General features: G+C 44.9%; 1 long non-coding RNA gene across 3 annotated transcripts; it reads left to right on the forward strand.

Moving 5' to 3' along the window:
* The first annotated feature begins 1888 nt into the window (after positions 1-1888).
* On the forward strand, positions 1889-24084 carry LOC104855737. Of its 3 annotated transcripts, none has more exons than XR_778463.1 (8): positions 1889-2022; positions 3461-3611; positions 7643-7749; positions 8586-8657; positions 15884-16040; positions 16124-16206; positions 17143-17277; positions 23925-24084. It is a non-coding gene; the product is annotated as an uncharacterized LOC104855737 (long non-coding RNA). The 3 variants fall into 3 exon arrangements; XR_778461.1 differs by having other exon boundaries at positions 7654-7749; XR_778462.1 differs by lacking the exon at positions 7643-7749.
* Positions 24085-24840: the final 756 nt, after the last annotated feature.

Here is a 24840-nt window from a genome sequence, read left to right on the forward strand (position 1 = left end):
TCTGCCTGCCGGGTGCACTCTGTGAGCACACTGTCCTGTTTTACACTGCACAGAGGTGGCCTGCCCGGTCCTGGGGGCTGTCTGTGCTTCCTCTGGGCAGGGCGCTCCTCCAGCTTCTCACCCTGCCGCTTTTCCTGCTCTGCCTCTTATCAGCTGCCACCCAGGATGCACCCGGGAAAGGGGTGCAGGGGAGAGAAAGAGCCAAGGAGAAAGTTGGAGTGGAGACCAGCGCAAAGGGTGTAAAATGGCTCCGGAGTTCTGTCCAGGCCCAAAGCGGTGAAGAATAAAACTCAGGGTTGCTTTTCTCATCTCTTTCAGATGCCATCACATTTTGATCTCTTCCTGGGTGTCTCTGTACGCACCAGAGGCTAAGATTTTGAGAAAACCAGCTTTGCCCTTCAGGAGATTCTTACATGTGACTTCTTCTTTCCCCATGGTTGTTCAATAGAATCAGAGAACGGTTATAAAAAAATCTGTATGTGCTGTGCATAAGCAACTGGCTAATTCAACCCCAGCCAGACCAACCTAAGGTATGAAATGGGGAGATTTGGGAGACTCGTGTTTTACTGCAGTGTTACTCGTGCTTGTGACATCTGACCTGTGCTGCAACGCAGGTCAGGGTGGGAAATCAGAGCAGGAGACACAGCCTTGGAAGGGTGGTGATGCACGTCCTCAATGACCGGCTGGTGGGACAACCTCTTCCACTCCTGTAACCAGGGCTTGCTTCTGCCATGGCTCAGGAGAACATTCCAGAAGCACAGCCTACATGGGTTCAACCACCCAGAAAACTGGAAGATAAGCTGAATGTGCAGCCCTTCCTAAATCACGCTTTGCCTGAATTACCCTTCAAAATGTAGGAAGCAGCTTTGTAAGATCCACGAAGAGCCATAGTGGTACATCAAGTGGAGACGGATTTCTTCTCTTGGATACACAGGAAAAAGTCACAACAACCGTCCTCTCCTGGCAGCCTGGAGTGTGGTACAGGAGAGGCTCGCACAAGCAGGCCTACAGCCAAGCCCTCAGCACTTCACTGGGCAGCGCAAGCTCAGGACCTCAGGCGGCAGGGAGGATCGGGTTGCCATGGTGAGGACAGCTCAGCCTTCGTTCCTGGAAACACAAAGTCCTACTCGGACTCCATCCTTCACAGCTAACGAAAAGCTGGAGCATTCACTTCATCTCCATGGCTGTCAAATATGTATGACCAATCACCCCTTTGCTTCCACACATGATTTCACCCAAAGTGCAAACACTAATAAACCCAAATAGGTTCTTCTTAAAGTAAAGCAAAAATTGGTGTTAGGAGCTGAATTCTTCCAAGATCGGTCTGTGGAAGCCATAACCTCCATTCCTCAAAATGTGACCGTATTTAAACAACGATTGCTATAACCTAATCCTGCACACACAGAGTCCTCACAACCCTCCATTCCTCAAAATGTGACCGTATTTAAACAACAATTGCTATAACCTAATCCTACACACACACAGTCCTCACAAGAACAGAGTGATAGACCACAGACACACCAAAGGAAGACCTGGTGAGGAGCCAGTCTAAAGATGGCCAACTACAAGCAAAGGAGAGAGGCCTTAGATAAACCACCCTGCTTATAGCTGGGCTTGGACTCCAGCCTCCAGAACTACGAGATGAAGCATTTTTGTTGTGCAAGCCACCCAGTGTGTGGCTCTTTGCTGTGGCAGCCCAAGCCGACTAGCACAGAAGCTTGTCAAAGTGATGTGCACCCCTGTCCAATGTCCCCTACTCTCCTCGGGTCCTACAAAGAAACTCTGACTCTTTGCGGAATGCTGCTGTCTGAAAACCATTGTTCCAAATCCATTCCATCATCACCGACGCGCAGAATGAAGTTCACATTCTGAAGCCAGTCCGCAGACAGCACCCAGCACAGCAACACTCTTGATAACTGAGCTTGGCAGCACCTATGCCCCACGGCACCTGAATGGGGACAGCTTGACAAGTGCCGGGTGCTTTTTGGATCCAGGAAACAGAGGGAGCCTCTGGCCTCCAGGGTTAGTTCCTACCCATTTTCCTTTTTTCCGTCCCCACCCCATATCAGACATAGCTCCCTGATCATGTATATTTAAAATCTGACTTAATTCACAGCATACCACTTGTGCTTATGTGATAAATAATTTTTCTTTCCTAACACAAAATTAAGTGTGACAGCTAATCTCACCACATGATTCCAACGACTAATCCTCACAAATGTGGTGTGATCTAACTTTTTCTTTTCTGAGAACACAAAAGACACAGAATCATGGCCTCTCTCTGTTTAGGAGCCCAGCCATTAGGGCGAAAGGCATTTTCTCTCTTTCTCTGTAGGAAGCAGACTATACTCAGAAGAAGAGGAATCAAACAGAACTGACAGTTTGACCCTGATCAGTTCATCTGCTCCGTTGTGTTTCTTTTTACCGAAATACCATCAAGAATTTGTAAGAGAAATAAAGGATCTGTTAGCTCATTCAGAGGCAGCTTTCCTAGAAGCAGATTCCAACCACCACTCTAGGGGTCTCGGTGAAGTGAAGGGAAGGAAGGAGAAACAGAGATGCAGATGCTGGGCCTGTTTTCCTCAGCACCTAGAGTCTGGAATCTGGCCCCGCCTCTCCACGGTACGAATCCCACTGGCCACTCAAAAGTCTACCCAGTCTCCACTCCCCACCCGAGTCTCGTAGTCTGCTGGGGCTGACTGGTCGGCAGACTGCAGGCCTTCAATAACACACTTACTCCTGTCAGTTCTGGAGGCTGGAGGTCTGTGACTCAGGGTGCAGGGCTGGTTCTTCTAAGGCTTGTGCATGGCCGGTCTCTCCCCGAGGATTTAGAGCCTCCTCTCTGTGAATGTCTATGTCCTAATCTCCTCTTATAAGAACACCAGGAAGATTGCATTGATCTAATCTAGATTTGATTTAATCTTAATCACCCAAATACCGCCAACTTCCGAGATGCTGGAGTGGGCTTCAGCACTGGTCTTCTGGGACACATTTGAGGCACAACATGGTGCTGCCTGACTGCCAGTCTCTCTGCGCTCCTCCTCCTCCTGCCCAAACCACAGGAGCTGACCTAGACGGCCGCCGTCCTCAGCGCACTGCCATGGTTCTTTCCTCTTGCCTCTCTGAGCGACTCAACTCCTCACCGGCAGAGACATTCTGTGTTTCTTCTTTATGGGGCCTGGCATGGAGCATTCAGGAGCATTTGCTGGTTCAGATCCACTTTTACACCCTTCATGGGTTCTGTATGCTACAAGCATCCTTATCACTGAGCAAAATCTTCATTTTAAATCTCTGTAATTTGATATAATCCCACTCGTGGGATTGTTAGTGTTATTTCTTGTGCAATTGGAATTCAGTTCAGAAAGTCCTGGCCAATGTCCAACTCAAGAGTTTTACCTACTTTGTCCTCCAGAAAACTGTTTGTTTTAACACTTAGATCTTCGATGCAATTTGATTTCAGTTCAGAGCATGGCAAGAGGTCTGAGTCTCGATTCAGTCTTCAGTTAGCACTCGTACTGCGCCTGCGTGGGAGCGGATGGCACCGGAGAGACCTCTGTGGAGAACGGACCGATGAGGCAGCGGTGACAGGAGCAACGTGGGCTGCAGTCCAGGTGAGACACCGCCATGCGTGCAGGAAGAGCTGCAGAGGGAGGCAGCCCTGGAGCCCTGAGGGAAGCCACGCTGGGTGGTTTCGGATGGGTTTCCCCAGAGGGTTGTGTGCCCGGAGCATGGTCCTCAGCGCAGTGGAGCTGGGGGGCGGTGAGACCTCTAAGGGGCTGGACCGGGTATGTATGGTAGGCCATAGGGGACACCCTCGGAGGGACTGAGGTCGCCTTCATGGGACTCTGAGTTGGTCCTTGCAATCAGCGAGCCTCATCTGTCCCGTCTCCCTGTTTTGCTATATGGCCCCTCTGGCTTGTGCTCCTGCGTGATGCCGTCCCCTCCCACCTCGGCGTCCTCATCGGAGGAGGCGCTGGAGCTGGGCACGCAAACTTCCGGGACTGCTTTCCCACGAAGTCCCAGCCCGGCAGGAGTCCCACCGTGGTGTCCTGCCATCATCCTGGAGCTGCTTCGTGTGACTCTCACTCTCGATCCCACAGCTGTGCCTTCAGAAGGCTGCCCTTGCAGGCATTCCCTTCTCTTTTCTTTTTTCTTTGCGTTACTGGGGTGCAAATCCAGGACTCACACATCCCCGGCCTCTTTTATTTTTTATTTTGAGACAGGATTGCGCTGAGTCATAAAATTGCCAGACAGAACTTGAACTTGCGATCCAGGCCAGTGCCTTTAAGAGCTACTGCTCCACACACCTTCCCAGTTCTTGCCAGTAAATATTCATCAGGTTCTGCACCCCTTCTGGCGAATTGCCCACTCCCTCTACAGCTAATACAGGGCATTCCAACCCACTCCTTGCTGAGACCTGTCTATGGTTTTGGCTGTAGCCTTGAGGTGAAACAGGAGCAAGAACTTTATCTCCCAGTGCCCCTGTCTCAGCTAGTCTTTAAATGATGTCCAGGCAGTGCAGAGCTGTTCCCTACAGCAGGGAGAAAAGGTCACTTCCTGATGGCCAAAGGGATCAGGACGAAGTAGCAACCCATTCTGGGCACACGGTCCCATACTCAGTGGCAGTGTGAGCCTTGCTGTGACTGACAGTCCAGGCTCCTCTCTGACTTTGGCACTGTACAGTAACAGCCTGACCCTGATTCCTAGCAGCCTATCTGCTCTGCTGGTGTAGGGCCTTCTAGCAACCCTGCCGGGGTGTCTTAGGGGCTTTGGTAGTTGGCTAAGTGGAGCCTGGGGTTTTATGGCAGGTGACAGGGATGCCAACTGCACCATTACTGTCACCTCACACAACCAGGGAGACGCTCCCCTAACCTTACCTGCTGTAGCCTACTGCTGGTCACGACAGGCTCCAGCTTTGGGAAGCATCGCCCTCCCCTGAAAAGAGTCCTCTTCCAAGGTCCTGCTTTTAAGGGCTACTTGGTTAAGATGTCCAGCTGGCCCAGTTTGCCCAGGGTCTTCCCAGGTGTATTACTGATGTCCAGTTCAGGGAAAACCTCCAGTCCCTGCTGCACTGGACAGCTGGTCACCCTGCTTTTGCTCCCTGGTGAGTCCTGGGCGCACACCTCCGTCAGCAAGAAGGAAAGGGGAGGAATGTGGCACTCTGCACCTGCTGGCTGTGCCCACAGTGCTGCTGCAGTGAGACATCAAGGAAGGGAAGCCAGTCACACCGCTTCCTGCTTGGCCGTTTAATCATCAGCTATAACCATCACACTGCCCGTAAGACTCGCCTGGGAGTCAGACTTGCCTGCGAACCAAAGGCTCCGGAATAACTGCCCGTGGGTGCGAGGCAGCCGAACACGCACAGAGGAGACAAGAGAGATGCCATTCTCATCGTCCCCTCTCGCAACTTCACCCCACGTGCTGCCGGATGTCACTGAGTCGCTTATTCCTGCAGCCTTCTGCCTGCTCTCTCGGCCTCTGTGCGGGGGGCTGTCACACATGTCTGAGCCTTCCAGGAGGGCCCTGTGGTCCAGGCTGGGACAGGGCCGGGAGGCAGAATTGGAGAAGTTAAAATAAAAAGACTTGGGCCGGGGATTTAGCTCAGCTCAGTGGTTCTGCCGCCTGCCTTGCGAGCACAAGGACCCAAGTTCAAGCTCTGCTACTGGCAAAAAAAGAAAGATTTCACAAGAGAATGAACAAATCGGTGGAGTACAGGGACTGAAAAGTCAGTAGGGATAATGAGGTGATTCAGGGGTCAGCACCGTAGGAAGCAGTCACCAGCCCAACGCTGGGGTACAGAGGCCACTCTGGGCCTGGGCCCAGAGCCCTGAAGAGAGCAGGAAAGAGCACAGATGGTCACTGCCAGGAACGGGGAAATGGCTGCTTCCCTCAGTGAAAGTCCAGCCCGTGAATCTGCTCCCAAGGACTAAATCTAGTCAGGGAACCAGGAAGCTGGGACCAGCGCCCGCCGGGGTGATCCCTCGGGATTAGAGGGCAAGAGGAGGACAGAGACTACCTCAGGACAAAGCCATAGCCCTCACTGAGAAATAGTCCCAGGGCTCCTGTGTTCCCTCCTCAGTGGGCCATGTATGACATGAGCATGCTCATGCGCACACACATGTGTGTGCGTGTGCGCATCCATGTGAGGTTTATTCACTCGTCGCGATTGCTGAACACAGATGAAGAAATTAGGCTTGGGGAGCTGTGTAACTTGCCAAGAGCAGGTTGTAAGTGCCGAACCAGGACCCGAGGACAATTCATCAGCCTCCACTCTTATAGACACAGACCAGGGACCAAGACACGGAGACTGTTTAATTTTTGCTCACATTTGAGCAAGTGACATTAGCAACACTAAGTAATCATTGCTTATGGCCCCTACCTCTAGACTTTGATAGCAACACCAATTAATGATGCCTTGGGAGCATTTTTTCCCTATGACCACGATCCACCTCTTTTTGCCTGATTGGAGATGCAACAGTTTTACTTTATTTAGCAAAGAATCTCATGCTGTGAAAGAGACAGGTAAAGGTGAAGCTTTAGCAATTTAACAGCTCTACACAGGGCCAAGCTCCAGCACAGCACGGCTCACTGAGCTGTTCCTTCATCTAAAGGAAAGAACAGAGGGTCTATTAGAAGCCAAGATCAGCGACAGTAACTCTAAGCTTCCAAATTAAATTTCTCAGCCTGAACATGAGCTCTCGGGGGCTGCAGCTCCCAGCACAGTGGTTTGCAACAGCAACAGGCTGGTTGGTACCAAGCTGATCAAAGAGCCCAGCTGGGTGTCCCAGCTCCTGCTCTAGCTAGTGCTCCATCAGATGTCCACACTCAAAGACGAGCAACTATTCACTATTCATGAAGACATTGCCTGGGAGGTTTGGCCACAACAACATTTTCATAATGATTCAAAGCTGAGCTCTAAGAGCCACTCTGCCTCCACTATTTCCTTCTCCACCTCCTCCTCCTCCTCCTCCTCCTCCTCCTCCTCCACTTCTGTATGTCTAGCAGCGACCCCACTAATTTGACATCACTGTCTGAAATGTGAATGTGAACTCTGAAAAAGTAGAGGAGTAATAGCTGCAGACAGAAGGGATGACAAAGCCCAACTCACTCCTGTACTCTTTTTATGCAAGAGAATTTCCTAGTCCGCCATGAGGATTTCTGGAGTGGAGAACTTCAAATAAATGTCTAAGATGACTCAGGCAGAGCACTGGAGTGTGGGGACTCAGGGAGGCCATGAGACCACCCCAAAAAACCAGACTCTGCCCCTTATCTGAAGATCCACCTGCAGAAACCACCACTGCTCTCCCTTCATTCGCCTCCCACTGGCGGAAGAGAGTACATTTGTCTCACACATTACAGTTTAGAACTTGTCAAACTCACTATCCATTTCACCCAAGGTTGACCCCACGAAGACACATCACATTCCTCATTACGGAAGAGAAAAACAATGAAAAACAGAGCCTGCAGTCCAGAAAATGTCAATGACCTGCTTCCTTTGTCAAAGCTCTTAGCTCAGGTGCATGATCCTAGGCTGGTCCGGCTGATTTGTTTGTTCTTCCTCTGAAAGAGCTGCTCCACGGAGCACACTCCGCAGATCCCTCACCCCTTTCCCTACAGTCAAACCACCCCACCCTCACCTAAGGCTCTCCTTAGGAGTCTCTGACTTATGAAGGAGCCGCGAGAGGACCATGAGAGGATGTACCCGATCTACGGAAATGCCATCTACAGGGAACTGCAGGCCAGGTCAAGGTGATGAACGTCCTTAAATTGTTAATAAATCAATAATCATTTTTATTATGAAATATAAAAGTGACCACAATGCCGCTTAAAAAGATGAAAGTGCATTGCCCTTATACTCTTGCCATTATGATGAGATTTCTTATGAAAACTATAACTCCTCTTCCTTCCTCTATTTAAAAAACCAGTGCCCATCTTATTAGTGAGTCTGGAAGGAAGACCTGTTTACTTGGAGACAGTTTATGGTAGACCAACCTGTGAATTGCATTGTGTTTTGATAGCTTCATTTTCCACCGCAGGGAGGAGGGCCCGGGAAGTCCCTCCTTCCCGGGGCACCCTGAGCAAGGGCAGTGGCTTTTCCTGATGAAGGCTAGCATGCTCGCAACCCTTACTGCAATTCCGTCCTCTGCTCCTTTGTGAGGGCAAGGCTCAGTGAGGCTGGGCTCGTGCGGATGATAGGCTCAGGCACCACCCATATGCCCTCCTCTGTTGAAGTCAGATGGAAATCTTTTGTCACGGTTTGTGTCTAGATGTCCCCCGACCCCAAAGCCTCATGTGGCCAGAGGTGGGGCTTTTGAGAGGTGGCTGGATCTAGAGTGTGTGATGCTAGGCTTAAGTGTGTAGTTCTGGGATTAAGGCTGTGTGATTACTAAATTAATCCCCCAACTGGTTTGGCATAGCTCTGAGTGTGGATAAGGGGAAGGTCCATGCTGGGTGTGTATGGGTCGTGCCACTCAAAGGGTGGATAGCCTGGATGGATATAAAGGGACAGAAAGAAGGCAGGCATGCTGCTGCTTCTTTGCTACTTTGCTGCCTTCTGCTTGCCATGATCTATTTCTTCTCTGCAGTGCTGTTCTGCCGTGCCGCCCTGCCTTGGGGACAGCCAACTACGAACCGAAACCTCTACGAACTGAGCTACAGTAAGCCTTTCCTCCTTTAGCTTCAGATGTTAGGTATTTTGTCTCAGCAACACAAAAGTAACTGAGATGCTTTCTTTCCTGGGAAGCTCTAAGTTTTACCAATGCTCCACACACAGGTGATGGTTTACCTGAGCCCACACAGGTGTTCGCTGAAGGGATGGATCCAGTGCTTTCTGCTAACCACTGTTCAACGGCATCATGTTTGGGTATCTCGTTGACCTTTCTCTCAAGCTGTTATTCTCAGGTGCAATAAAACTCCTAAGGACACAATCAATGCAACAGATTTCTAAAGGTAACGGGTTCTAACACAATGCCCATCACACTACTAGCGTGGTGATAGAATGGGCGCTTATTATTCCAATCCCTCTCTGGAGCAGGTGGTGCTGCTATGCCAGTGAGCCACACTGTGGTAACCTCTTTTCAATGAGGTGGTTGCAGAAGTTCTGATTAGCGTTTGCATGCAGCTGGCACCACACCAGTGTCAAGGAATGACATCCCCATTCTAGCTGCTGACAAGAAGCATGCTGTTCAGAGGAAAGAGGTGCCTAAAAGATCTAGGTTAGAACTCTGGCTGTGCAGCTGCCTGCTCCCTGCCCCAGGCACATTATTGATGCATCTAAGCCTCAGTATCTTCTCCAAGTCATATCTGCCCCTACCCATCATTAGGCTCATGGCCAGGACCCCTATAGAAAGAGACACATTAACAAGAGATCAGCATAACAAATGTATTTGTTAGTTTCATGGGACACAGTAGCCTTCAGAAATGAAGATGCCAAGACCCGGGAAAACCGCAATTTTATAGGAGGACAGAAGGGTATGATCTCATAGAAATGTACTGGACAGAAGCTAGCAACGCCTGTGGTTCGGATTCTTCTTGGCATCTCTGCGTGCCACTTCTCCACTGGGTTGAGCAGGGATATGAGAGGCTCATACTCAAATGAGGGTCTCTCAACCTACTTTCAAGAAGGGTGGGTCAGGGCGTGATTTTATGTTGGGTTCTCAGGGGACGTAGGTGGGAGAGAGGGAGAAGCAGCTTCTTGCTGTCTTCCTGCTGTCTTCTCAATTTCTGAGGTGCCACAGTTCGCGTACCATTTCCCGTATCCCATCCACAGAACTCAAAACATAAACAATTTAGAAATTTAGCTGTCATCCAAGGTCACAAAACGGTCTATTCAACTACATTTCCATGGCCCGTGATTATTTGTGACACACTGCCAGCTGTCACAAGTGCAGTGCCAAACTTAAAATTCAGAAATACATCACCTTTGAATTACAGACCTGCTAGCTCAGTCTCTCTTCCTAATACTTCCATCCATTCAGATAAGAATCAAGATCATATACTACAGAAATCTATCTTAACAGCATTGTTGTCTGTGTTTTTATCATAGATTGTTTTTAATTTTAGGAAAAAAAGCAGGAGATAAATCCATACCTATATAGATACATGCACACACATACATCCTCATTGTACTAAACCCATTCTAAATTCCTTTTAGAGTAGTAGTCAAAATGGAAGGTGGAAAATTGCCATGAATAAAACGTACCTTCCATACTGCACTTGTTCTCTACGTCAAGAATCCATAACAGTGAAAAGACAGCCAACTGGGGATGAAGCGGACAGTAGTTTGGGTTTGTCTTCAGTTTTTTCAGTTTGCCAATCAGTTTTTGAAAATCAATTAATCTGTGTTTAACTTCCCCTTCTAAGTACTACTTATGTTGTAAAATAATATGCAGTAAGGTACTTTAAAAGGTAACAGCTATGTAGATACAAGGTGTTTATAAGTATAATTATGTTCCTTGGATATAAAGTACTGAGGCAAAAGACATTTTTACTATCATAAGAAATACGCAGGAACCAGAATTGTAATCTAGCTATCTTTTGTTACCCATATTATAAGTGGTACAAATTCAATAACTGACATTTCTAATGAAATACTGTACCTGGCAATTACTTTAATAACTGTTCCTCTAAAGATTCATAAATTTCTCCCTTCAAAAATGCCTCCAAAACAAATTTACTATTGCTTCAGACTGAAATACCCTGTGGTAAATATAAGGCATCTCATTTCAAAGTCTTCTTCATTAAAACAATTCATAGGTTACTCAGCTGTATCCTGAGTTTTTCCTTTTCCAAATGCTGATAGAAATGGGAGATGTAGTAATATTTATCAATATTACTCAGTGCCAGGTGGCTGGGCTGTGCATTTTACATGTGACCATTGTCAAAAATGCAGTTATAACACACAGAGAGATATTAATTGGCTTTGCTTATAATTCTAGACTCAGACAACATTTCATTCCATAAAATAGAATAAATGTTCCTATGTGCTGAGGAGAGGAGGTTGGTTTTAAGGCAGAAAAGGACTGAAGACATCAGAAACAAAGAATAAATCAGCCTGGCCTTTTCAGTTACTTCCCTTGCAAGGCAGGGCCTGGGAGACAGAGCAGCAGAAAAAACGAGAGATTAGTACCACCAGGCTTCTTCAGGTTACTTTTTCCAATGAGGATTAAAGCCGGGAATTCATTATCATGCCAATTAAACTGGCCTGCCTGAAAATTTGACTATCTCTCTGTCTCCTGATTTCTTAGAAAGTCAGATAACAACTTGGTTTGGATTCAGAGGAGTTTTTGTATAAGTGACTCCGTTTTGATTTTCAGCCTGGTCCACTGGGCCCCAACGAGACAGCTTAGTTCAAAATAATGAATGATTTCTGTCATTTTTACTTAGCACACACAGACCATGCAATGAGAAAACTGAGGCTCAGAGAGTGTCTATCTCCTACCACCGCTGAGCACAGACTCAAAGCCAAAAAACATTCCTTCAAAGCCTCCCCTGATCACCAAGATTAACAGTAGCTAACTTAAAATAGCAAGTATGTGCCTCTGTATCATTCAATTAGCTTATCAGAGATACCTCATCTTTTCTTCTTCTTCTTCTTCTTTAAGAAAAATATCTCTGGTTTTTCTCCAAATAGCCCTAAACCTGAATATTTTGCTTACTGTATTAGTCATCTTTCTGAAGCTGCTACAACATGCCCGAGAACACCAACTTACAAGGAGAAAAGATTAATGGTGCTCTATGGCTCCAGAGGCTTCATACATGGCTGCTTGGCTCCTCTTTGCGGGGAAGGAGCAGTAACCAAGACACAGAGGGACAAGAAGATCCCAGCTTCCCAATAACTGACTCAGAAGTCAGGGGACCCTGGGGACCCAACTAAGGACACCAGAAAGGGGAAGGAGCTATATTCATAACTGACACCAAAACCCTGCACCACAACTTAAAGGAGAGGTTTTATGTGGGGCTCACAGTCCATCTACATTTACTGGTGTACAGCATGGGGGAAGGGCCTGACAGAAAGCTGCTCACCCCACAGCAGCCAGGAAGCAAGGAGACTGGGAAGAGGAAGAGCAGACGCCCCATCTGGAGGTCCACCCGAAAGAGCCACATCCTCGGCCAGGCCACACCTCCTAACCTTCAGCTATGACCTCACCAACAGATTGATCCACAGAAGCGAAGAGTGCCCTGTGACCATCACCTTCCGAAACCCCACCTCTGAACACGTGAAGCCCTGAGGGTAAAGCAGGAGATTAGGGCACGGTAAAGCTGGCTGGGGATGTGGATTTTGCTACTGACAAAACCCCAGGACACATGTGCAGGACAGTTCCAAAAGCCCTGCACATGGCCTTGCGAGAACTTGAGCAGGTTTGAGACAGAATGACCTAGATCTGATGTCAGGACCTTGCACTTGAGAGGCTGGGGGCGGCACCACTGAGCTAAACCCCCACCCTTACTGTGTTCTCTCTTGCACATGGCCTGCCTTCACACCGCAGGGTGCACTTGTTTTCCTACTTTTGCTTAGCCTGTTTCTTTTCCTACCTTTAGTAAAACTTTGCTACCGTTTGTGCTCATCTTGACCAATTTTTTGCTCAGGACAAAAAGAATCTAGAAACTACCTCCAGTACCCCCAAAACCTGTTAACAGGGGACATTTTCGATCTACACCATAACCTCTCTACTGTGGAGAGGCAGCTGTTTGCCTCCTGGCTGGAAGGATTGCATTTTCTGATTCTGATCTTGTTCAAAGAGGTCAAGCAGTGAAACCACTTTTTATACGGGAGAGTAGTGAAGCCTACTGAAAAAGTTTTCCTAGGTTTAAACATAAAATTCTCCATGTAGCAATGGGGCTCCCACACTAGAAATTTACCATCTTATCTTTGAACTTAAATTACAATTTTGAAACCTTTAACTTTTTAAGAAAAGGCCTCCACATAAAACATCACTGCTATAATGACAATACTTCTCATCTGGGATTTATGGCAACTAGTTTGTTTAATTTGCTGAGGAATGCCAGAAGGAAATGCGGGGTAACCACAGAAGAGAAACTACCCAAGACAACTCTTCAGTGCCACAGAGGAAACAAAGTAGGAGGGAGGATAATTATCTGCTGCAATTCTAATCCGAGATTTCTGGGATGGGAGCACAGCGCCCTCACCCTGGGTTAGCTGAACTAGACATCCATCAAAGAGAGCATTTTACTTTCTATTCTATTGATGATATCCCATAATAAAACAATGATTTGCATTTCTATGGTGTCTTTCATCTCACAGGACTTCATAGCTGCTAAATTATTTAGCTCTGTAACAACTCTGAGAGGTGGGTTTTTTATGCTAACCTCAGGTATTGATAAGCGAAATGACCTCGAGGACAGAGCTCAAGGATCCTGGAGAGCAGCTGACTGGCATTTCTGCTGGCTCCTCTCTGTGGTAAAGCTCATCTGAACACTTTGCTCACCCAAACAGATGTTTCTTTTTAAACTCTGATCAGAATCACCCCCTCAGTATGTGACAAAAAGAATTATTCAGCCAAGTAAGCCCCTGTGGAAAACAGCATAAGCTATATGTGATTTTTTTTTCTAATTTCTTTCCATTATTAGTGAACAGCTCATCCACCCTCCTCCCAGCTGCTCTCCCAGGGAGGAAGAACTGGGACAGAATCTCATTCCGAGACACTGGTCCACATACTTCACAACCATGTCGCTGACTTTTACATAGTCATGTTTCATTTATGAGACTAGTTCAGCACTTGTGTACTTAAATGTTATAGTCTCTCTCTGGATAACAGAATAATAATGACAGACATAATCTTGTATTCAACCTTCCTAATCTAGGTCACCCCAACTGAGCCTGTGGAAAGATCTGCAAGGCAGGAGGAGAAGGAGGTTAGGATATAGAAAGCTGGTAATTATTTCCCAGGATAGAAAGGATAAGGAAGAAAAAGTATAAAAGAGTGATCATAAGAATACAAAATTAGGGACCAAGAACTCCTTCCAATCTGTGAGCCATCTCCCATGTTAAAATAATTGGGAAAGCTCCAGGGTCTTTGGTTCCGATGTAAGCAAAATGAGTACCGACTTGGTGTAAATAGTAAAATGAAATTTGGGCTTCATCGATCAGAAACCACCAGCTAACCTCTAAGAAGAAATTTTACCACCAAAAACCACTAACCAACATCTAACTAGAGGCTTTGCACTTTAACTAATCAAATATTTTCTTTGTCTTGCTTCCATGAACATCTTACAAAAGCTTTTCCCTCAAGCCCTCTGGCGGAACCCTAAACTGCTATAATCAGTGCGGTCTGGAGGATGAATCTGTCTACTCGAATAAATGTGTTAAAATTTTAATGTGCCTAAGTTTATCTCTCAACATCCCCCAAATATGCCTTATTTGAATTTAGGATGAGAAACAGATTTTCATTTGCTAATCCAAACTCCCCCAAAGAATATTCTAGAATGTCTTCCAAAAATACTTTTTACTTAAGTCGCATTTTTTAAGAACAAATGTAGTCTATTAATTGTCGTATATCAAATCAAAGTTTCTTACAGTTTCTGTTGTGGAGGTGATGGGGGGGATTGGAACAAAGATATCACAGTGTCATTTATTTGGTTGTCTGAGATGTAACTGCTAACTACAGAACCTAGAAGATGTTGGTTACCTTATCTCTCCACATTGAAAGAGATGATCCATATTGGGGCAAATGAGAGGCACGAAGTGTACTGTCCCCAGGGCGTGGGAAAGCGTCAGGCACTGCTCAGTCCGTATTCACCATCGGAGGGAATTCTGTTTAATCAGGATGTAATTGGATATTGTGGGTAAGATGCTCCTTTGGTATCACTATATTTATCTCAAAATACTGAACATAGCAAACTAAAAATTAAAAAAAGAGAGAGCAACAGCCCAAAACAGCTCCCATGTTAATGAAGATCGGAGCCTTCATTCTTCCTCCTCTGTCACTCTGTATGAGGACTGTCGGGGTCCACACAGTTCGGAGCGGTACTAAGAGAAAATAGCTTCGTTTAGAACACAAAATCGCTTATTAGCCAGCTGCCTTGCTTTTTACTTGCTGGACAGAGTGTTTTAGAGATGATGTAATAGCGTGTGTTCGAATAAGTTCTATACTAGTATGAACTATTTTGAGATGAAAGTAATTTCTTTTCAGTGATGATCCACTCTCTTTCCTGAACACACTTTCAGAATTCTTACACATTTAGTGATTTACAAACAAATTATCCCTGCTCCCTGACAGAGTTTAATCAAATAATATTTCCTGAAATATGTGCATGGGGCAAGGAGAGGGCTGCTCTAACTGTGGGAGATTCTGTTACTCGTTGATGCCATCCCCATCAGAGAATTTACTGTAAAGCTCATTTTCTATCATTTGCAGATTTTCCCCTAGTGGTGACACTTCTGGATTTGGTGTATTGTTTCTAAATCTCGATGGGGAGGGTGCTGAGCAGAAGTGCCCACAGTACTTATGCAGTTGGATAGTCTTCTCCGCAACGCGTTCAGCCTTAGATTTCCAGCCTGCACCTTTGCCACGCTCAGAGCAACACACTGAGACTGGTTTTCTGACCTTTAGTTTAGGAGGTGCTCAGAGCAGTGCCACTTGTTTGAATTTCTCTTTCCAAACCATCCTTTAACCCTTTACCCTATTTCCTTTATCATAATTAACATTCTCCATTTTATTAAGATGCAAAGGCTTTGTTCTCTTGGCATGGATATGAATGAATCCTTCTACCCCATGAGGAACAGCAAAAGCAAAGGAAAAGTAGAAGTTTGGACAATGTATGAACTGCATAAAAAGCAGTTGTGGAGTTCACATTGACAGAACCTTATCTAAGCCATGCATTCACCAGTCCCGACTCTCTCTCTCTCTCTCTCTCTCTGCAGGACCATACATCTCCAAGAGTGTCTGTCATCCGTGGACGTCAGCACAAGGAGCAACTATTCTATTGTGCTTTGAGGAATTTTTTAAGAACTTAAACCATTTAGGAATTAGGAAAACTACATCATTTGTTTTCCATCTGTCTACATCAACTGAGGCCAGGTAACCCATGTCTGGGCATACAACAACATGTTATGGGCCTCTGTGTGCTCGTATGAACCTCTGATGTGTCTGTATGTCCCCAGGGTCAGGGAGAAAGCAGAAAGGAGTCCTTGAGGTGCCTGGGAAGAGGAAGCAAAGAACTACTTTGCCTTTTCCAGGACATTGTGTAAGTGCCAGGTGGATTGCCTGGAACTCATGCAAGTAACACTCAGATCTGGAACTGAGACTTGGATTAGATCCTGAATCCTTTTCTTACTTCCAGTGACACTTTGAGAAGATTAGCCAACCCAGAAAAAGCTCAGCTTTCCTCATCTAAAGTAAAAGGGATAAAGCAACCCACAAGGTTGCTTGTGGAAGTCACTGAAATAACACACGTACAGCCCCAGGTGTTGGGTCTGCTCCCCAGCACGGCCTCTGCCTCTGTCTGACTCCAGCCAAGGCTCCAACTCAGTGAGCCAGCTTGAGGGAGGCTCCGGGTGCCTTCTCCACAATCTTCAATCAGCAGCAGCCAGGACGCACTCAGGCGGGAGGCAGTGGGTCGGGGAGGGAGAGTGCATTTCCAAATCTGACAGCTCCAAAGCAAGAGATCACAGGGTCACGGAGCCTGTCAGAAGGGGCCAGCACCCTTTCCCTTCCTGGAGGGCTGTCCGTTTCTGGCAGTACAAGAGAAAGAAGTTAGTCTTCCATTGACGTTCTGGTTAGCACCTAACACCAGGCTCACTCGCTCGGCAAGCCAGCCAGAGGCCTCACCCATGAGAGGTCAGGGCAGAGCTCACATGGATGGAGTCTTACGGAAGGCAGTGAACTGCAGTGGCCACTCCCCAAGCTGGGCTTTAAGAAAGCCTAATGATCTTGTGTCCGTTGGACCTTCTTTTGTCACTTGAACTGAGATCAAATTAACGCAGCAAGTAAGCAAGCGACGGGACAGCATTTGGTGTCTACTGTCAGAGCAGCTACTCCCGAGCTTCCTTCCATGCCTGCCTCAGTTTATTGACCCGGCAATGCTGCACTGATTCCGAAGCAGCGTGGCAAGGAGCAAGAGGCCTGAATTCCATATGTCTTCGACATACTGACTTCAAATCCTTGCAATATATTCCCACAGGTGGGCTTGCTAGACCCAGAGGAGGATTGACACCACACAGATAAATTTTTCACATTAGCAGAAGTTGTGTTTCTTCATAAACAAAACTGGAGACGAGCAAGTAGAAATTGGATCGGGACCAGTTGTCCGGATAAGGTAAGCTTGTGCCCAGGAGTAGGCTGAGAGGCTGAGCAACAGTGGAAATCAATACCAGAAAGGCTGACGATGCAGGAAGAGGTGTAGGCTGTTGGGGATGTGTAATGCTTTCCGAAGTTTTGTTTGAAGAACTACTTCTCTACCTTGTCTCAGTCAATCTCAAAGAGCAACACCCAGCACACAGCTTTGGGGCTTGGCGCATCGCGGTGTGTGTGTGAACTTCTACTTTTAAGTTAGCCATGACTCCCCCAAAGAAGTGGTAAGCTAGTAAAACAGAATACTTTGAAATCAACTTGGTAAACATTCCAGTTTACAGAAATAGAATCCTTGCTCATTATTTTTCCTTTTGCAATCTTTAAAAACAAAGAGGATATTTATATCCATGACTAACAATTCATTTTTAGAACCAGTCCGATCTCTAGGTTTATGGAGTGAATTTATAATGTGTTGCATTTTTAAAAATCAGTTTATTTTATGGCTGTTTAGGCTCAGTTTATATTTAATTTAATGGGGAAAACAATGACAAATCCAATACTGATGCAAAGGTAGTGTAAACAATATAATAAACAAGATGCTCTTTTCTCTTGGCTCATGTTAAAGCTAGACTTACAGAAAGCCGTACTTAATAGCAAATACATTTGTGTTGCGTATTGAATTCCTAAGGGTAAAAACCTTATCTGGATAGACTATTTTAAGATGTAAAGCATAGTTCTAAGTATCTAAAAGTTTAGATAAATCGAGCTTAGTCAAGTTATATGAACATATACAAATAGCTTTCACTAAATTAATTGAATATGAAAGACTAGAATTCTGTAAAAACAAATATTTGTGGTTTGGGTGGTTGCTACTGCAGTTAGAATGCCAAGCCATTGATTTGAGTCAAGCTCTCTGGTTTGGCATTGGTTACAGCCAAAACAACAGCAAGAAAAATTATTTCAACTGCCAATTGACAGGCTAATAGTTTATGTTCCTAATAGAATTTAGACCCATATGTTTTAGAGAAAAGAGTACCATTTGTACACGTGACATCCCCTATTAGAAGATGAGAAATAGTGACTCAGTAATAACCAGAGTTATTTTTCAATATAGTCAATAATCTGGAACATTTCTAAAATTCTTAGGGGATTCAGTCATCTTATTTGGTGACCAACAAACTGCTTTGTCATTTTCAGTGTCTACTGCACTTTCAGCTGCAAATTTCTCTCTGAATTAATAATTTAGCTAAAATTTAGAGAAAAGTTGAGTCTAAATATAATCGTCTGTTTTCACATAATTAAAAAGGTATTGGAAATGATCCAGAACCAAAAAAATAAAACACACAAATAGCAAAACACCTGTCTTGTACATAAAAAGTTAAACTAACACTGTCTTAGAGATCTGGACCTTAAATTCTCGGGGAATTTTCCCCCATTTTTTCCACACTGACTTAGCACCCTCCATGTGGCAGTGTGCAGCTTGAGACTTTATAATTTGGTTTGAATGTTGTGACTACACGTGTTCTTATTATAAATGCTTAGTCCTTAGTTGAAACTATTTGTCACAATAATACCCTGTAGTGAAGACTTTTACAAGATAATTACATCGAGAATAAACAATACAATGTTTCCTTTTATTTGTTTTAAATGGAAAGCCTTCTAATTTTATCACCTGCCTTTTGTTCATATATTATTGGGCAGGGTAAATAAGAGCCACTGAACAGCCTTTCTAAATCGTTTGCTACTATACTTTCTCCTATATCCTGAAATTAATGAGCAATATTTAGTGCTTTCCATCTCGTCACTTTGTAAACATCACCTTCCACTGCCTTCTACAAGGTGGAAGAAACATTGAGCCCAGTCTTTCTGTGCCAATGCTTTACAAGGTCACCAAATATTCCTCACCCAGAGATGCTCGTGCTGACTGGCAGTAACCCCATTGTTATTATTATTATCATCATTACTGTCGTTATTATTTCCCCTCTTTGTGTCTTTTCATTTTCCTGTGTTCCTCGCTTCCCTTGTCTTCCTTCCAACACTTATGCAAGAGTTACTATGACTATAATGCATAACAGTGTTAATCTCATCTTAAAAATTAGAAAAATGAGATTTTAGGATGTTAAATAACTTATCTGTTGGTTTGTTCTAACAACGGTGAAGTGGGAACGTTTCAGGCCTGTCTGAGCCCTGGGCACATGCACCCCATTTGTTTTCCATCCTTGACAAGCCTCTTTAGGATGCCCGTCCGGCACCGGGCAAGGAAAAGCAAAGTCTCACTGGAAAATGCCTGGCCAGCCTCTAGATAGTTCCACTATCCTGTCCACCCACAGAAACCCCCCACCCTGTAGATCCACCATAGCATCCCTGCTCCTGTACAAGGGACCAGCTGCTCTTCCCTGCAGCAGCACTCCATGCCTGGGGGAAAGGTTGACTTCCAAAGCCCAGTCAAGGTGCCATGAAAAGAGCTGTGTTCCAGGAAAGCCTTTGCTTTTTTCCCTGTTTCTGTTGTGAGTAGAAGAGGACCGGTGCTGAGAAGACGTCTCCCATTCCAGGATCCCCACAGTCCAAGACTCTAGCTCCATCTTTCCTCACCTAATATTTGGGAAACCAGCCCTGTCTGTCTCTAGCTGTTGGGAAGTTTTGGATAGGCGAAGCACTAGTCCTTGTGGGCCATTAAAGCTGGATCATTGAGGTTTAGATAGAGCAGAGCAAAACTCACCTTAATTTCAACAGGTAATCCTTGAAGAGTCAAGATTTGAACTCGTTATATTCTGTCCCTAAAAAAACAATGACTTTCCAAATATCCCAACTTGGTAAGTGTAATTAGGTTATGATTACCACACAGTCACTATTTGACTTGTTTGCTATTTTAAAGAAATTATACGATGGAATGTTTTAAAGATGTGCAGTCATAATTCATATTTAACCATGTTTGATGTTTTTCTCTCTTGATAAATCAATCTCCACTATTTTTGAAACTGCAAAACTTTAAAATAAATTTCAAACAACATACCACTTCAACTATGTATTTTATTATGTATCAAAAGCATTTTATACTTAGCCACAATTCCATTATCATGCTCAACCAAACTGACAGCAATGCCCTAATAATATCTAATATGTAGTCTGTATTCAATTTTTTAAATTGCCCCAAAATACATGTATTTTTGTGATATCATGATGCATTGTGGGCCGCACCACACTGGTTAGTAGACTTAGTCTGTAAGCGCTTTCATCTCTAGCTTACTTCTTTTCTGTGGCATTTAGTTGCTGGGCCATTTGAAGAAGGGACTGAGTTGTTTGCTCCGTAGAATTCTTGCCTTCTGGGTTTGGCCATTTGTGTCTTTGTGATTCCTCTGCCTGCCACGTGGCCTAAGGGTGAGTCTGGTGTGCGAGAACAGACTCAGCCCTGGCAGACACTCCTGCTTCTAAAGAATGCCATATATAATGCATCTCTTCCGTGATTAAGCAGAAAGGATGCTACAAATCCATTTTGAACACAGTCTCTGCTTGTTACAATACCATCATTTGGGCACTAGACGCGTCAGTGTCATCCTTTCCAGTTCCTTAAATTTAAAGAAATAAATATAAATAAAATCAAAGTGTTTGGATTTCAAATTTCAGCTTCCACCACTTAGGCTGGATTATAGCACAGGCGCCAGTGTTCCTGAGCGGTTATGATGTCTCTAGACTCCGTCACAAGCCGCTCTTTTATGCAGATTCTCCCGTGAAGTTCTTTTAGTTTCCTATGAAGCCTGATTCCACTTCTATGTAGCAAATCCCTGTTAGACCTGAATTCATACCAGATCATACCCACTTTTCTAACCAGCACCTTGACTGTTTCTTTGCAACCCGAACCTACTGGAACTACAGTCAGACTCAAGGTGAGGCCCCAGAAACCAAGCCTCAGCCTACAGTTGCTCTGTACTCGCCAGTGGTACCACGTTCAAAACATTCAAAACCTGTAAATAATCTTCATCTCTCTTCTCTCTATATCCACTTAGCATTGCTCAAACAGTCCTTTTTTTTCACATATAGAAAAGATGTCCATCGTGGAAAGAGCAAGGGTAGATATTGAGAATAAATGAGATTCCCCATCCTACCTCTGTGTGCATGTGGAGGGCACTGAGCCATACGAATACCACAGAGATGGAGGAGGACCTTGATGAGCAAGTGCGTCAGAGCTCGTGCACCTAGATGAGTCTCCTCCTTGCAGAGTAGTCTGCTTCCGCATTAGTTACTTTCCCATCACTGGAACGAAATACCTCACTGACCAACAAATTAAAGGAAGAGTGATTTACTTCGGCTCACGGTTTCAGTGTGTTCAGTCTGAGGTCAGCTGAATTCAAAGTGGAAATAGCATGGTGGAAAGGCTTAGAGGAAAGAAGCTGCTCATCCCACGGTAGCCAGGAAGAAGAGAAAAAGAGAAAGAGATGGAGGAAGCAGGGAGGGAGGGAAAGGGAGCAGGACAGAAGAATACGCTCCCAGGTTATGTCCCCCGGAAATCTGCTCCCTCCAGCCAGGCTCAGTCTCCAAACATGAGACATTCGGGGGACATTTTAGATGAAAACCTTAATGCTTACTTACTCAGTTCATGACACTTAATTACTTTTAGCTATTTGCAAAGACCAAATTCAGCTTCTATGACAAAGACTTTCTATCACTGAGAAAAATCCAAAGGACATATTAAGAATCCCAAATCTCTAAAAAGAAGTTCTAAAATGTTGACTGGTTCTTTGGAATAAGTGTATGACTTTCCAATAGGATGACTGAAAACATTTTATTGTCTTCCTTAGTGATTTGTGATGCAAGATTCAGTGTTCTTAGATACTGCTGAATAAACGTCAGTATCCTGACGTGAATACTGTGTGGATATTACTCAGTGTTATATTGTACCACACTTATAAATACTGTTTTAGTCAGTTTGCAAGGGAAATAGATTTAATATAGGACACACAACTTACAGGATTACTTTAAAATAATCACCCCAAAAAAGTCAAATGCAGAGGAGTGCAAGAGATCTAGCCACACCCAGGCTTCCCAAAGTCCACTGGACCCAGGGCTTTCTCAGACACTTCTCCCAAATGCATCTCTCCCCCTCCCAAGTCAGCTCATCCACCAATCCCAGCTTCCTCTGCTTCTTCTTCGCGAGCACTACGTTTCTCGTGTGGCTGGCCCTGGTTAAGCATTTGTTTTTGAGGTTGTAATATAAACTAGTAAATACCTGGCAATTTAAAATCTCATCTGAGAATGAATGTGTCCCATTTGTTTAAAATTATTGATATTTTGGTATGTATTTCTAGTGTGTTTGATGTTGTCCATTCACTATTAATTACCCATTCAAAGGAACTGCTTCCTTTGCTTCTTTTTCTCTGCCTCCTCACTTTTTATGGGTTGATGAAATATTCTGCATTCTTAACTTCCATTGATTTGGAAGTTACCTGGCCTAGCTCTCATCTCCTGAGATTCTAACTGATATAAATTTTGATTGTGTTCCTTATTATGCCCATATTTCTTTGTTACGTATTTACCTTTTCCCCTCTAACAGCTATTTCAACCTCAGATTATGAACGAATCTTTTGGAAAGAAGGAAAGCCCTGGCCACTGACCAAGCAGCCCTTCAGTCTTTATCTGTTCTGCATAATTCTCTCACTTAAAGCTTGCCTGTTCCTTCTCTCTGTATTTATTCAATTTTAAAGTTGATTTTCAGTCTTCTCATCCCACTTCTAGTCAGCCAAAGCTGCTTCTTTGCCCAGAGCTGTAGGCTTGGGGGACATCTCCTTCCAGATCGCTGCCAGGAGAAGGGGTCAGTGGGCAGGTAACTCACCACCGGCTCTCCAGGAGAATCTGCAACCTTGGATCTGTCCAAATGACTTCATCCCACTGCCGGGGTTTCATAGAAGGCAGAAGATTCTTCATGAAGCAGTGAACTTGCGACATTTCTGTTTTTAGGGACCTTCTTACAGTGCTCTCCGTGTTGTCTGACATCTGTCTCTCCAGCCAAACTTTAGGTCTTCCTCTTGGAGCAGTCACTGAGCTCAAGCTTACCAGCAAGACTTCATAAGTTTCGAAAAGAGAAAACCGTTTACCATAAGCTTTTCTAAGCTTAAAGTTGGCATCCAAGTGAGTGCTTTATTTAAACAATGATAACAAGGTTCTGAGAATGAGGAGCCAGAGAGTGGCAGTGCCTAGAATGTTCTCTCTTAAAAATCCCTTCAGAAAGTGATGGTTCCCTTTGGCATCCACAACCACAACTCAATCTGTTAGGCAAACATAAATTAAAGGTCTGCTTTTTGTTTTACTTCCTTTCCTAAGAAAATTCAGACTATATAAGAATTATCTTGTGATATGTGACTAAAACTGAAAAGTAGAGCCTCCTGCCCCTAAAGTATATTACTTAACCCTTAGTAATTATAACAAATTAAATTCCTGTTCTTGATCTTTATCTTCAATTTGCTTTTAATATCATCATGTATATCTCTTTTCTCCAAAAAAAAAAAAAAAGAGTATGCTTTATGCTAAGCTAAAACACATAATAGAAAACTTTAGCATCTGCTCTGCTAACAGTTAGGTTTGCTGGCGCAGGGGAGAGCCTACTGAAGTTATGAATGTGTGCATCTGAGAGAAGCACAGAGTGCTACCTCACTTCTTTCTTTTTCTTCTTTCCCAAAGGGATGTAAAGTCATCTCCGGGAGGAGGAAAGCAGCAATTTCCTACCTCAAGTCACACACAAGCAACTCCCCTTCCTCCAGAAGCCTCTGGTCTGATGTCACTGTTACCAGCACCACCATCAGGTCTCACAGTCTTCATTTCTGAAAGCACTTGTGCTACATGAAGCTCATATAATAAATCATCTGCTTTTCCCTTATTAACCTACCTTCGTCAGTGTTTACTTCAGACTGTCATGGTTATCTAAAGTGTCCTGGAAAAGGCTCGCTGCATTAAGGTCTCAGATGCCAGCTGATGAGCTTTCAGGAAGTCATCAGATCATAAGGGCTCTGACTTCATCAGAGGATTCATCCACTGGTGAGGTCATAATTTAATGTCATCATTGGGAGGTGACAGAAACAGGGGTGGGGCTGAGTCGAAGGGAGTGGATCATGGGGCTACGATCTGGGAATATCTGTGGTCCCAGAACGACACGCACACGATCAATCCCTCTCTCTCTCTCTCTCTGTCTCCCTCTCCACCCCCGCTTCCTCACTGCCATGAGATGAGCAGCTTTCCAGTGCCTAATCAGGAGCCTAAACACAATGAAGCCATGACTGTGCACTTATACTTCTCCAACCATAAACTAAAATCAGTCTTTCCTTCTTTGGGATTTTCCCCCTCGGGTATTTTGTTACAGTGAAGAAAAGCTGATCAACACAAAGACTCAGACACAAACCCCAAGAGGGACAAAGAGAAGTCCTTCTCCCCTACACCAGCTTCTTCCAGGAGATGGGAAATCCATGGTAAGTCTGAGCTGGCCGCTTCACAAGCAGCTGTGCCCTCTGGATCCTGGCAGTTTCCATCCGCTCTGGTTGCCACAACTCCCCACACTTTCTTCCTGGCCTCTGGGGCACATGGTCCATTGCCCAGACTCAAT

This window comes from Fukomys damarensis, unplaced genomic scaffold (assembly GCF_012274545.1).
Source record: "Fukomys damarensis isolate Sample0158 unplaced genomic scaffold, DMR_v1.0_HiC HiC_scaffold_37, whole genome shotgun sequence".
In the NCBI taxonomy this organism is placed as follows: domain Eukaryota; kingdom Metazoa; phylum Chordata; class Mammalia; order Rodentia; family Bathyergidae; genus Fukomys; species Fukomys damarensis.